This window comes from Salvia miltiorrhiza, chromosome 3 (assembly GCF_028751815.1).
Source record: "Salvia miltiorrhiza cultivar Shanhuang (shh) chromosome 3, IMPLAD_Smil_shh, whole genome shotgun sequence".
NCBI lineage: Eukaryota > Viridiplantae > Streptophyta > Magnoliopsida > Lamiales > Lamiaceae > Salvia > Salvia miltiorrhiza.
The window spans coordinates 41,496,630-41,512,922 of NC_080389.1; the positions used below are offsets into that span (position 1 = coordinate 41,496,630).

Genomic DNA, 16,293 nt, shown 5'->3' on the forward strand with positions numbered 1-16,293 from the left:
AATTTAAAATCTTAATCGTCTCACATAAATTTTATATGAAAATATAAACTAAAATATCTACTGCACATATATAAAATGTTCTAAACAGAAAAATTAAACGTGTTTGGGACGTTGTGCTGCAAAAAATATTTATAAATTACCTCAATATATCTACGTATATATATAAAGAAAAGTATAAAGTGATTATAAAGAAACAATGTAGTCAAATGGCCATAATGAAGATTGAAAATCAATTTTTGGCCCCTAATCTTAAAAGATCAAAATATGACCATTAATTAGGTGGTATGTCTAATTTGCCCTTTTTACTCGGCCGCTGGGGAGATTGCTCGGCCGCTGGAAGCTTATGGGTGAGTTGCGCGCTCGCGGGGAAAAGCCAGCGCCCGCTGCGCGTATGGCACTACTAGTGTCATAAGTGCCATACGCATCATTTTATTACTTGGTTTTATTTTGGATTTTCGTTGGCACGTATGGCACTAATAGTGCCATAAGTGTCAAAATGACCATTTTAAACACTTCCCCGTATGGTTTAGATGTTCCATTTAGGGTTTAGATTATCCATTTATGATTTCTTGATTCTATTACTGTTGTTTCTGTTGCACGTATGACACTTATGGCACTATTAGTGCTATAAGTGCCAAAAGGACCATTTTACTTGGTTTTATTTTGGATTTTCGTTGACACTTTTGGCACTTTTAGTGCCATAAGTGTCTAACCCGACCCGGCACGCGACCCACATGCCTGATCCTGCCCGGTCGCCTCATTAAGGGTAAAAACGTCCAAATTAATAAAAATGACCAACTTTTATGTTTTTTCAATGTGTGGCCATAAATTATGTTTTATGTCATTTTGGCTACTTTAAAATTTTACTCATGATTAAATAGCTAAATTATTAAAACACATTTATAATTGTTAATTTGTTATGACTAAATTTTGATGAACATAATTATTCTACTAAATGTAAATTTAGTGCTTTTACTGTTTTTTGTTAAAAAAAAAAAAATCAAATGCAAAGCGATACAATGGACAAATATAATAAAATACTTAATATTGGTAATTGGAAAGTGGGTAGGGTAGAGTGTTGGTTTTTTCTTAACGTGAATCATTCTTTGGGCCTTTGGCTATACTTTAACACGATTACTCTTCTTTTCAGTCTTTTGTTGGCTGTTTTGTTATTCAGATGGGTTCAGTGCCTACACAAAATAATTATAAAAAATAAAACTGTGTAACATATGCAGCAAATAAATAGAGCATGAAAAATACTTTCTGCATGAATATTCATTCGATGATTCACTAATAACATTCCATATTCTTTTTCTATTATTTTCACATATTTATTATAATAAATTAAAAAATTAATTTATTCGAATAAGGGTGAAATATTTTTTCGGACAACTCCTTTCCACAATTTTTTTTCTCAAATATTTGATAATATTATCTTTAGATAGTGGTGTAAAAATATTTTTCAACATTTTAATGAGGGAAATATGGTAAATTTAATAATTTATCCACCATTTCCAATAAATTCACAAGTTTATAGGATAAATATTTTGATTGGGAAAAATCTATGTTTTGATTGAATGCAAAATCCAACGATGGAACTTTGCTGATGACCAAAACATATTTATGAATATTAAGTATCCTAAATTGATACAGTTTACTGAAGAAGTTGAAGGCTGTTGCAAGACACAAGGTGAATGATCAAGATCCCAACAGAAGATCCAGCTAGAGTCCTAGGCTCATGAGAAAATTCCAGCATGAAGGAACAACGATGCGACTAAGTTGATCAAGGTTCGTGGTCAGCCACCGAGCACGAAAATTTTGCTTCTCTCAACGCTAAACTGATGAAAGCATCAGTTTAATCAAAGCAGATTATATTGACCAAAGGATGTCAAGCTAACTCATGCTCAGACTCAATCATGCCACGTCAGCTTTGAGGTCAATAATCTCAAAGCAAAGTCAACCCTGAAGCGTATTAACCTTCCAAACATTTGAATGTTATTGAATATGCATTAAATGTGAATCCCATTTTTCAGAAGAAATTACAAGGATAACTCTTGAACATCAACATCAAGGTACGGATGTGCAGGTCTAACATCTTGTCATTCCTTACTACAACAAGAAGTTTCTAAAAGAACAACAGATCGAAATTTGAAGAAGGCTCCCTTTAATGGCTAGATTTATTCTTCGGTCTATATATACATCAGAAGAATAAGATACTCGTGGTGGATCTCTGACATTTGATGTGCTTTTCATATGTCTAACCTTTATGGTTAAATCCACAGAAACCAGCAACTGTCGAATTAGGAATTAGATCTTCATTGTAAATCTCAAGTTCATAATTTGAGAATATATTCTTTGATCAGTATTGTGCATGCATACCTCCAAAGACAGCTCGAAGAGGCCAACATACGTAACCAGCCTCCTATACCACCTCCACCACTCAATCATATATACCAACCTCGGGTTGGGAAGTTTCATGAAGGTGGATGGGAGCCAGCTATGCAGGTAAATACTTTTGAGTTGAATCCGGGGTCGATCAGTATTGTGCAGGCTGAGCAGTTTAGCGGAGCTGCAAATGAAAATCCACATGCACATCCATGGGCGGATCTACATGGTGGCTACACTGGGCTCCAGCCCAGTGCAAGCCCAAAATTTTGTCTTATATATATTTAATATATTTAACCTATAGTTCAGTCTTAGCCCAGTCTAGCTCTTATAAAAAGATAAAAATACATTTTAATATACTAATAAAAATAAGTTTATTCTTGTAGAAGCTAGATTAATTTTTCTAAAAACATATAGTTGTAGCTTTTTATATGCTTTCAGTGTATATATTATTGAATCAATAGAAAGATAATACTCCCTCCGTCCACGAAATGAGTACTCATATTTCCTTTTTCGTCCGTCCACGAAATGAGTACCCATTTCCATTTTTGGCAAGTGTACCCCACACATCTCTTTAATTAATACACTCAAAAAAGTGGGACCCTTAAACTATTCACACTATACTCCATACATTTCTTAAAACCCGTGCCGTCCACAAATGGGTACTCATTTCGTGGACGGAGGGAGTAATTATTTATTATAGTAGGTGATCGAATTCTAATCATAAATCTATTAAAATTCTACTTGAATATAAAAATGAACTGTACGGACTGCCCAAAAATTTTGGCTCGGGGGCTACCACCCCCGAACCCCCACTTATTACCTTCAAGGTCAGCCCCCTATCGGCAAATTCTAGATCTGCCTCAGCACATCTGATGCAATTTTTGGATATATGTAAAACTATCAAGCATAATTGAGTACCTCCCGATGCCATCAGAATGCGGATGTTTGGCTTCTCTCTCAGAGATCGTGCTAAGGATTGGCTTAGAGGGCTTGATAGGACCTTGATCATTACATGGGATGAGCTGTGCAAAGTTTTCCTGGCCAAATACTTCATTCCGGCTAAAGCTCAGAAAACCATCTTGGAGATTTTCCACTTTGCTCGGATGGGGGATGAGACTATACATGATGCTTGGGAGAGATTCCAAGAGCTATTGAGATGTTGCCCCCAACACGGCTTCACAGAGGAGCAGCAAATCATTCACTTCTAGTCTTCTACAATGTTTTGACTGTTCTCACAAAGAACATGGTAGATGCTACTGCTGGAGGATGTCTGCTATATCGAGATATCAAAGAATCTTATAGGGTGATCGAGATGGCCTCTAACAGCTATCAATGGCCAAATGATCGGAGCTCCACAAGGAGGATTGCAGCTGTCAATGAGGAGAGCTATAACAATCTTTTGGAGAAGTACACACTTCTTCAAAGGCAACATGAGGCCGACAAAAAGGCACGAGTAGCGGCACCAAGCATACAGCAGCCATATTAGCCCGAGCCACCAAGATATGAAGGGGTCAATTATGTGAATCAAAGCCAATATCCGTTCAGGCCAGCCTATCAGGGAAAAACAAGGGAAAATCAGCCTTATCACCCTGGCAATAGGAATAATCTGAATTTTTCCTACGCCAATCCCAATAATGCCTTACAGCCTTTGCCTGGTTTTCCAGTCTCTAGTGGAGGACTCATCAATGACCTTAAAAAGGTGTCACTTGATGAGATGATGTAGCAGATGGGACATATAGGAAGCAAGATGGCCAATATTAAGACTATTGTAGGCAACAAGCACTGGCGGATCTAAAGAAGGCCCTAATTTTATTTTAGTAATAATATTATGCATTAGGGGGTTAAATATTACATTGACTTATATTTGTACCCCCATGTACCTAACCAGCCAAGTCACTCAAGCGAATTTATTTAGTTTGGGCTTTGGGCCCAACTAAAACTTAAAACACGTGTAGATAATTTAAAATCACTTAAGTTACTATACAATTGAAAGTAATAAATACTATAAAAAAAATCACACAAAAGAGTTAAAGAGAGAATATTGAGAGACAAGTCAGACAAAACCATTGTGCCCTGAAGACGCACTACATAGTCAGCAAGTCAACAAAATTAAAAAATTAATGCGTGAAAGTGAGTGACAGTTTTGGAGGTAAGAAAAATATTTTATTATTTTTAAATTCATCGCGTTCTTTACTATATCGTTTAGAATTCAATTCTTTTATCCAATTTTAAGGTGTTATATAGTGCACATAATCTATTTGATAAAATGACTAACTCATTTGTAATTTTTTTTTTACCTATTTGATATGCGAACTTGTTTATATTTGTGAATAATTTTAGTTTTTTTTATATAGAATTCTTACATATATGTATTGATAAGGAAAAGGTACTCAAACTTCCAACTTTTTATCCCTCCGAATTTTCAAGCATTGATTCGTCAACTCTTGAATGTCAACTTGATACATCATGGAAGATATGAAAAGAGATGATGAGTTTCAAAATTTGGATGATATTAGTTCTCTTTCGATGAAGCTTGTTGAAACAAATAGACATATGACTTATCCTTTAGTGTTTTTGCTAATTAAGTTGGTGTTGATTCTTCCGGTTGCCACTACACGTGTGGAGAGAGTGTTTGCTGGAATTACTTATGTCAAGAAAAAGTTGCGAAATAGTATGGGGGATCAAGTTTTAAATGATTGTTTGGTCACTTTCATTGAGAAATATATGTTTCTACAAGTTTCCGATGACGAGGTTGTGGAACACTTTTAAAAAATGAAGACTCGTCGGAAGATAAATTAGATAGTGTTTTTTTTCTTGTTCAAACAATATTTTGAAACGTACTATTTTTAACATTATATTAAGTATCTTTTACATTTATGTTTATTATTCATTTTTTCGTAACCCAATTTAGAAATCTTGGATCCGCCACTGGCAACAAGATGGCCAATGTTGAGACTACTGTTTATGCTCTGGCAAGCAGGTGAAGATGCTAGAGACCCAAGTTGGTCAAATGGCTAATCAAGCAGCTGTGCAGCATAAGTCGGGACATGTAGAAGTTAAGCAGAATAGCCAATGTAATGCAATTTTCGCTGGCACTGTGACTTCGAGCGATGAGGAAGCGAGCAAAAAGCACGAGTATCTGTGTGATGAATCTTACAAGGCTCATGTCCCACCAAGAAAGTATGTCTCCAAGGCTTTGTTTCCTTGTAGATTGATGAAGAAGGAGGAGTTAGAAAAGCAAGGTGTTATATTGGAGACGATGGAGAAGGTGAATGCTGAGGCGCCCCCACTTGAGGCATTGCATGCCAAGGACGAGAAGGAAGTTGTCTACACGAAAAAGATGGGTGATGAAGAGAAGACAATTCGATTTGCGAAAGAATGTTGCACCGAATTGCTAATGAAGCTACTACCGAAGAAAGATGATTCGGGTAGCTTCACTATAGAATATGAGATTAGAGGAAACCTTTTTCTCGAAGCTTTATATGATTTAAGGGTTGGTGTCAATGTGATGCCCTTTACTGTTTTCAACCGTTTGGGAATTGGAGACCTCAAGTCGACTCCCATGGTGCTTCAAATGGCGGATCGATCAACATCGCACCCCAAAAGCATGGTTGAGGACGTCTTGGTGAAGGTTGACAAGTTTGTCTTCCCTACGGACTTTTTGGTTCTTTATATGCCAGGAGATGAGATTCCCTCGTTGACCTTGGTCGACCGTTTCTAACTACGGGCCGAGCTGTTATTAATGTGGCGAATTGAGGCATCACTTTTAGAGTAGATAATGAGCATGATTTTCCTGCCTTTGTCCGAGTTAGCCGTTCTGTTGTTCCTATTGTCTTTGATGTTGATTGAAGCCATGAGGTATAGTCGAGCTCTAGACGTTAAATTAAGTACTTGTTGGGAGGTAACTCAATTGTTCTCTTATTTTTGTTTTATTTTTCTTTTGTTCTTTGTTTCTTTTTGTTTTTCTTTTGTTTTCTTTGTTTTGGTTTTTTTGGGGAGATCGCAATAGAGCTTGGAAGATGCGGATTTTGAGCCTCGTCCATGCCACTACCTTGGAGCATGTTTTTTTGTGAGTAGGGGCACACAAATCTTCATCCCTCCAAACTTATTTTTGAATATATTGTTCTGTAATAAGTTTGGGGGAGAGGGGTGAGATTAGATATGTGTATCACTTTTATCCTTTTGCTGTTTTTATTGTGTTATTTTTGCTTGGCTTAGTTGGTTGGTGTCTGAGTTGTTTGCTCCATTTTGATTTCTGATAAGATGCCAATGAGGAATTTCTTTGAAAAAAAAATTGAGTTCTAATTTTTCTTGATGATTTGAGCATGAATTGAGCTGATTGTGTACCTATATAGTGATTTTAGCCTTAACTTTTGGACGTTGAATAAACCTGTGAGATTTTTTGTCATAATTGTTTATATTACACAATTTATTCTTTGTTGTGAGTTTTGTCATTCATTTGGTACTCCCTCCGTCCCATTTTTTTTATTTTGGGTTGTCCCACTCCAAATGTCTCATTTTCTTTTTTGGCAACACACTTTCTCTCTATACTTAATATTTAAATAATTTTTATTAATCCACTTTATCTACTTTATACTCACTTTATCTATTTTATACATATTTCTTAATCACCGTGCCCAAAAGAAAGGAGATATTTGGAACGGGACAGAGGGGGTGTTTTTCTAGAACTTACTATGGTTTATATGTCGAGGTTGCTGTTGTACCAAAGATTAGGAGATGATTTTAGCCCATTATCTGTTAGCAATATATTTACCCAAACAATGTCCTTAATGATTAAAAATTATCCTTTGTTATCCATGTTGAGCCTAATTAGCTTTTATTCTTTAGCCGAATGCTAGGGGTTGATGAAGTTTATGAAAATCGTAGTGTGGTAAAATATGTCGGAGGTTGATAGAAAAAAAAAATGGATGAAAAGTGTTAATATTCACTCTTATAAGCTTTAGAGAAAAAAAATTGTGGAAAAAACAAAAGAACAAAAAAATGATTGTGTTGAAAAAAAAAAAGAATGTCCAGTTAACCGATTAGCGATGACAAATCCCTTGATTTGATGTGTTTATGGTGACATAGTTGGGAGGAAGATGGAATTTTAATGTTTTATTCTATGATTGTGTTGTGAAATTATAAGGTGTTTATTGTTATTGATATATTCTTGAGTCAGTTAGCCTAAATTTCTCTACCTTAGTCAATGTCCCTACATTAACCCAAAGAAAAGACCTTTTTTATCTTAGTCCTGACACACTTTTAGCAGGGAAGATTGTAGACGATTGGCAAGCCTATGGTAAGTGATCCACATTGTATTGAATTTCGATGAGAGTATACACGTCTCATTCCATCAAATGAGAGTCGAGTGATACACATACTTGTGAGATTCAATTGTTTGGAATGTCAAGGTTGATTTTATTATAAGTGCTTGAATTGTTGAGGATTTGAAGAATTCTTTTATTTTATTTTTCTGAGGCATCGATGATCCAAAAATTTACCCATTCGTGTTATTGATTGTGTTCCTCTCATTACTCGAGGACGAACAATGTCTTAAGTTTGGGGGAGTTGATAACACTCACTTTTCCATGGTTTTTAATATTCTTATGATGTCAATTTCTATGGGAATTGTGTGTCTTTTTTTTAGGGAAGGGAATTGAGTGTTTGATAGTTGTTTTATGCTTAAATTATTTTATCTTGTGAATTATAATACTTGCTCGTACTTTGATGAAATCTATAGAAATTTCAAAGTTGCATTTGGCAATGTGGTCTTAATAAAAGTTGTAGATCATCGCGATACGACTTCGTAAGAGCAAACAGATCGTAAATCGGAGTCAGCCGAGGGAGATATGGCTGAAAGAAGAAAGTTCACAGTTGCAAGATTGAAGATTCAAGCTGTTCATCATGAATTCTTTCCGAATTATCTATTTTATTTATTTCAATTGCTTTCTTTTTAATTATGACTTCTATTTATTTATTTATTTATTTATTTATTTATGTATGTCTGGTTAGTTTATTTATCTGATTTTAGGGTTTGTACATAGTTGATTGAATATGTGTTTTTGATTTGTTGATATCAATTTGCCCTCCAACTTGTGATTTATAATTCCTGGTGATTGATTTCTTGTGAATTACCTGATCAATAATTTGCATATATAGCTGTTCAGTTTAAAACTTGAATGTGATAATTGTTCAGCCGATTCAGGAATGCATAATATAGTTTTACCTTGAGACTTGAATGTGATAGGTTGGCTATAGGAAGCTATTCTTTGTTAGCCTTTGGGAGTTAATTTATTCTCTTGCGACTTGAATGTGATAGGAAATTTATTAATCTACTTTCATAGTTGTTCGTTAGAGAAGATTATGAATATAACTCTGATCTTTCAACAGGGTTGGATTAGAATTAGTAATTGAATCAATATGTTGAATTCATGTGTTTGATTAACGATAGTTGTAATGGGCAAAATTCGTATAGCCCATTTAAATAAATATTCATAGTCCAAATAATCAGCCCAGTCCAAAAATCAAGTTAATTCCAATTAATTCGGCCCATACGCCAAGTCAGTGAGGCCCAATCGCATTAAACCCTACAAAGGGCAGCGACTTGAAGGAGAACGCAAGTCAAGGAGACGATCCCGGAAATATCGGAACAACTAGGGTTTCACAGACATCCCGGAAAAACCCTAGCCGTCAAGACACCATACTATATAAGAAAACCAACTAGGTCACTCGACCTATCCAGTCATTCACGCTCTAACACATCCTCTCCGCCTTCTCTCCTCACGCGCACTACTCCGCCTCCACGCTCTCAATCTAGGAGATCCCAGCGTCCAGTTGATCCAGGACGCCCGGCGACCCCGGCTGATCGCTGAACGACTCTCTGATCCACCAACCTGATCGATCCGATCTAGTCGTTCTTTTTAATATATTTCAATTCTTTTCAATACGATTTCTTGTACTGATACTGACTTGAGCATCGGAGGCCCTTCCATCGACACCCCCACCGGTGTTCCTAGAAGGGCTCTCTAACGTGTCTGTGGTTTCAGGTTGCTAGTGCCCACCGTCCAGGACGACCCCGACGTCCTTATCCGTAGTTGTTGGACGTATCCCCAACAATAGTACATTGCCTAGGGTCAATGTTTTTATTCTTTGATTTTATTTCTTGAGTTTATTTGTTTTATTTTGAGTTTAGTATTTTTATTCTCCATCATATTTTCCTGTTTGCCTGGATATTACTTTAGAATTTATTACGATTACTTAGAGTGTGTTCGATCATTATCAGTCCTTGTGTATACGATACTCACTGTTTGTTGTTTTGTGCTACGATTACACCGTATTAGTTGCGGTATTTTTATTGCTAATAAACTAGTGATCATCTCATGCATTACAAACTGTGCTAACACACATTATTTACAAAATCATATCAGTTTGATTCAAGTCAATTATATAAGGCACACACAAATTTTTTTTGTTAAAGTGAGTCTCATTGTCCACCAAATTCTGCATGTAAGATTGAACATAAACCTTCATGTGTTGTCCTTTTACTAATAGCTTACTTACTTGATACATCAGTAAGATATCTCTCAGTCAGATGGCATATCTTTCGCTTGTTGATTCATCATCAGCAAACTGTTCAATACTATGAGAAAACGAGTAAAAGTTCTTATCTGGTGTATTCCTTCCTCATACACCAGATCATACACGCCTCAGGACCAACATATAGTACTCCCTCTGTCCCACTAGACTTAGCACACTTGCCTTTTTTGTTTGTCCCACTAAAATTGACACTTTCCTAAAATAGTATGTGGTCCCTACTTTCTCTACTCACATAAAATAAGTGGACCCTACCTACTTTACACTCTTAACCCTTTATTCTTAATCTCCGTGCCCAACTCAAAAGTTCCAAGTCTAGTGGGACGGAGGGAGTATATGATAAGGTTTTTTTTGTTGAATTCTAATAAACTTATGATAAAATGTAAGAAAGTTTGTTTTCTCATATTTTATTATTCATTATTTTTCGTTAAAAATTTTACGATAAAAATAAACGCACCTTAAAAGAAATCTTCTCCATTTATAAAATCTGCTATATACTTGTTCACAAATACTCCTATGCAATCGGTTTCACTGTGCAACTGGTTTCCAGAATGACACTACTTCATTCAGGAAATGACACTTGAACATTTTCGAATGACACTACTTCAACATACAAATGACACTTGAAAATCTTCAAGTGTCATTTGTATGTTGAAGTAGTGTCATTCAAAAACCAGTTGCACGTTGCAACCGATTGCACGGGAGAGTGCCTCATACTTATTTGAGTCCCCGACTTTTCATACATCAGATCATACACACCTCAGGACCAACATATAGTATATGATAAGTTTTTTTTTGTTCAATTCTAATAAACTTATGATAAAATGTAAGAAAGTTTTTTTTTTCTCATATTTTATTATTCATTATTTTTCGTTAAAAAATTTACGATAAAAATAAACGCACCTTAAAAGAAATCTTCTCCATTTATAAAATCTGTTATATACTTGTTCACAAATACTCCTATGCAATCGGTTGCACCGTACAACTGGTTTTCAGAATGACACTACTTCATTCGGGAAATGACACTTGAACATTTTCGAATGACACTTGAAAATCTTCAAGTGTCATTTGTATGTTGAAGTAATGTCATTCAAAAACCAGTTGCACGTTGCAACCGATTGCACGGGAGAGTGCCCCATGTCGTTACAATAAAATAGAAAAGTAGGAGATGAGATTACAAAAGAAACTGTATTGAAATTACAATATGAAAAGAAACTAGGAAAGACAGCCGAGTCGAGGAGGATCCTCTTTCCGCAAGACGAGATATGCCACGGTAGTGCTCACGGTTTGGCGTATCGTCTCCAAAGATGAAACGGCTTCATCTCGTGGGTAGCAGCACCGCAAACCAACGAGCTCCGACGAACTGGAACGAGGCGAAAATAGAACTTCTGGACTATGTGAGTGCAGATAGTATGCGGATGCTAGAATACAAATTTTTGTGTGTTTGGATGCATGGAGTGGCTGTCCTATTTATAGGCACAGTTCACTTATGAAGGATCCCGTCTAATAATGACGGCAGTTTGTAACTTCCTCCCGTCCAATAATGACGGCAGTAATGACGACAGTTACGTTGTAACTCGCTCCCGTCCAATAATGACGGGAGTTACAGAGGTGTGGAAGCTTCTAGTTGGGAGACCAACGGATCCTCCCATCAGGTCGAGCCCCTTGTGCACGTGTAGGCCCAAACGATTGGGCCTGGTTCTTTGGACCGAGAAATCGTTGGTCCATTGGGAGCTAAGGGTAGGCCTAAAGATTAGTCCAAGAACCAATTGCCAAGATCTAAGTCCATGGCCGAGGTCGGGGACCGAGGCTGGGCAGGCGGCGGCGGCGCGCGCGTATGGGCTTTGCAACCCATCACTTGTGCACACAGTTTTATTACATGCACTGATGTAATAACTTATATAATGTCTTAATTATCATCCACAGAGCAATGTGGGATAAGCATTAATTCTTCTTTAATGCTTATCTTTTCTCACAACTCCATGTTTCAAGTACCCAACTTTAAATAATTATTTCTCACTCACCGAAAATCGGTTTTGAGTAAATAAATATACTACAATCATCTGCTCGGAACGTAGATCGATCCTGTTCCATTTAATTATGCTAAATTAAATATTTTCGATACTCGAAAAATTATCAAACATTGGTTACTCACAACCAATTTCCAACACTTTTCACAATGTGTAGTTCAAACGAAGCACGAGATAATATTATTTTGCTATAAAAAATAACACATTTCAAACAGAGCACGTGATAATATTATTTTGCTACAAAAAATGGGTCAGCAATTATTCCCACCAACAAATAATAACATCATTTATGAACCTCAAAACAAAGGACGAAAAGGACTAAAATAAATTTAAAAATGTCAGATTTATATGTGTTTTGTCATTGCATTTATCCGATTTAATGATAGAGAAAGATATAGACATTTCGAAGAGTTTATTAGGGTTAGTTATAGATGGTTTGGAATTCAGATAGTGGGCACAAGTATATTTGGGAGCCATTTTCACAGTTTATTATTCTCTCTTTACCAAACATACTTTATCTATTAATTACGTATTTTTTAATTTACGTGTCTAAAAATTATCGTAAATATTTATAATGAGATAGAGAGAATAATTTTTATAAAGAGAAAAATTATCAAAAAAAAAATTGAACATTATTTATTTGATTTTTTTTAATATTATTTGGTAATGTATTTGTTAGAGCATATAAAAGTCTAGAAAGGCTACTATTTTCGAAGGGTTCAAGTACATCAAAATTTGATTTCGAAAGTGGATTCGGTCTTTTTTCTCTTTATTCACTTATTTAATTTAGAATTGATGCTCCTTTCGATGGCTTGGTATCCTGTAAATTCTCAAATAAGGTGATTTTGAAGCTTGAATGATCGTATATATAAAGATTCTAGTACCCCTTGTACTCATTTTTATTAATAAATTTTTGACTTCTCAAACAAAAAAAAGAAAATACATTTGGAAGAGTAACTGTACATAAATAAATATTAAATACCCTTAATATTTTACTTTTAGGAATATATTCTTGTATATAATAATTTTCGTGAAAGTAAAAACAGAGACAAACAGGACGAAATTTGAGCAAACAAGGCCTCCCTCCACTCCAACGTTAATTTGAAGAAGTAGACATTGAGAACAACAAAAAGAGATTTCCGAGAAGTTTCTTTTGCATATTGTCCTTTTTCTCCTTTTTCTTTTATACAAAAATCACGATTAAAGAAAATGTTGTGGACATTAGAATTACTGCAAGTTTCCACTCCTTATTTAATTTTCTTAGAAACTATTATTAATATGCATTTGTTATATTAGCGTTTATTTAATATTCCTCACATTGTTTCACAAATAATGGGAATGGTCATTTTGATAAAAGAATTCCAATTAATAAAGTGAATTGTATTTTAAAAGTTCTAAAAAAGAATTAATGACTTAATTTGGTGGAATGGATGGAATATTAATTAGAGCCAACTTTTGAGATAGTAATATTGAGCAATGAAACTCAATATTTGACCATCCATCTTAAAAGCATAAATTTTGATCATTTTTTATAATTTTGGACTATATTTCCCTTAAATTGGATGGATCGAATCGGGTTGGGGAACATATAGTATAACTTTTTACACGGTGCATTAGCATATCTTGAGGAACATATATATATTTCTACAATTTAATTTCGACCCTCCAATATGTCGTCGAGTAAAGGCAATTATTTGTGTATTTTTAAAATATTTTTAATTCATTTTTTATTTGTATTTTTTAATTATGTATTATTTTATGATTTATTTTTACATGTGTATAAATATGCCAAATAAAAGAATAAATAAAATTTCACATCAGTGTTAGGGCTCCAGCTGTGAAGTCACGCACGTCTCACGTGCAAAATAGCCCAATCGGGTTCAAATGTGGCTCACTTAAGCCGAAATTAATAATAAATGATCAAAATTTGCAAGCCCGAAAAAATGTAGCCTAATTTTGCAAAAGGTCCTAAGTTAGTGGCCTACAAAAATTTTGAACTCATATTTTTGCCAAAAGTATCAAATTACTTGGTATTTTTCTTTTTAAGTAATTTGGTATTTTTGGCACAAATTTTAACATTAGTGCCAAAAATATTATCCGAACCCACACCCAACCCACACGTTCAATTCAAATAACTTTAAGTGGTGTTGTATTTCCGCTGCATGCGATGTTGTATTTGTTTGGCGTTTCTCGCTAGCAATTTTCTTTTGTTGATTCAACAAAAGCTTCACCGTCGCAAACACTGACTACAATATAATTGTCTAATTAATAGTTAGTGTAACAAAATTTATTTGCACTCATATACGTACCTGTGTAATTTTGTAATATATAAAAATATAAGTAAATTTTTGTTACAATTTACAAAAATTAATACATCCTTAAATATTACTCTCTCCGTCCCAAATGAAATGTCTTGTTTCTTTTCGACACGGTTATTTAAAAAAATGTTAATTATATTATTAAGTGGTGTGGTGTAGAGTTGAAAAGGTGACGTGGGTCCCAAAAATTCTACTTTTTGAGGATAATTTTTTCCTTAAAAGGAAACAAGACATTTGAAGTGAGACAACCCAAAAAGAAAAACAAGACATTTCATTTGGGACGGAGGGAGTACTAAATTTTGTGATATATTTTTATTTTTATGACACGCGTAACAACAGTCCAACAAAATAACATTACTTTTTTTTTAGGGAAAAAACGAACTTATATATTACTACATATAGGAAAAAGCAATATCCGAAAGCGAGGCAGGAAACGCCGACTTTCAGATCAAAACATCCGTACAAGAAACACCAACATTAGCGAGCTCGTGAGCCGCTCTATTCGCCTCACGGAGCGAATGAAAAAAATCAAGAACCACAGTTTTGGGAGCATGAATAAAAGCCTCCATAAGATCATCGCATAGGAAATCCATACCATGATGAGAGTCGTGAAGCGTGTGTATAGCAAGGAGAGAGTCCGAGTAAATGACCACCGATCCACAGTCATTTTGAAGACACAAACCCACCGTAACGAGCATTGCATGTAACTCACCAAGAAGGACCGTCGCCGTATAACCAATGGACTGGCAGCCGGCAGCAACAATAGAGCCAGTGTAATCGCGAAGAATATGTTACTGAATTTAATAACATAATTCTTCAAAACTGCAAAAATATGTTACTAACCACTAGTACATTTTGTTGTAACTATTTAATTTGGAGGGCTCTCGCATTTCAAATCGCACTTGTTTCTTTCATTTATGTTTATTGTTCCGAAAATATATTTAAAATAAAAAAGTGAATTCAAATTTACCGCATCTTGACAAACCTCATAATTTGAGGGTAAAATCGATTTTAACCTTAGGGACATGGTCTTCGAGTGAAGATATATATATATATTTTAAATTACTTGAAGGGATGAGGAATTAGGCGAACCCCAACATATATAGATAGCCATCAACGAGTCTCCCTATCTATGTGTCAAGAACCAATGTGAAGATTAATTATATGTATTTTATGGGCGAAGAAATGTAGAGCTGCCATGAATGGCTTATCATTTGTTTCAATAAAAGAAAAAATAAAGAGACGATAATATGACATATCTTTATATAATTATATATGTTCCCTATCTATGTCTCATGTCAAGAACCAATATTGCTACAGATATGAACATATGCACGACTCAAATAATTGAGTTTCTTCTTGTTTACAATATACTATATTTTATTGTATAATAAAGCAATGAGGTTTATTATATTTTCCATATATATAAATATAAATACATAATCATCATTTTATAATAATTTATGTTGTACAAGTACTTCCACAGTTCCACACGAAACATGATTTATAAGCTACTGAGTACTGACGAATTTGAGAATATGTAATAAGTTTACATTTATAAAAGGCTATTTATAAGTACCGAATTTAAGGCGAAGTTTCTCCATTTTAAAGAAAAACAATGTGTAGTTATTATTTTTTTTTTCAATTTTTTTTTGAGTTAGAGTATTTGTATATATGACTCTAATTCCTGGAATTTCTATCTTGGATTTTTTTAAATTTATATTACCGTGTGAAATATTCTGCTCCCTCCGTCTCACAAAAATATGAACAAATGAGAGTGGCACGAGTCTTAAGAAATGTTAGTTGAAAATTATTGTGAGTGAAAAACGGGTTTCACTTTATAATGTTGTGAGAGTAATGAGTTAATTGGGGAAAAGTAGTGGTGGGCCATGATGGTTTTTTTGTGAATAAGTATGAAAATGAGGGATAGAAAATAAGGGGATAATGTACAAAAATGAAAATAT

General features: G+C 34.7%; 1 non-coding gene across 1 annotated transcript; it reads right to left on the minus strand.

Moving 5' to 3' along the window:
* Positions 1 to 3,459: 3,459 nt before the first annotated feature.
* Positions 3,460 to 3,565, minus strand: LOC131019227 (small nucleolar RNA R71). Its single transcript, XR_009100148.1, has one exon. It is a non-coding gene; the product is annotated as a small nucleolar RNA R71 (small nucleolar RNA).
* Positions 3,566 to 16,293: the final 12,728 nt, after the last annotated feature.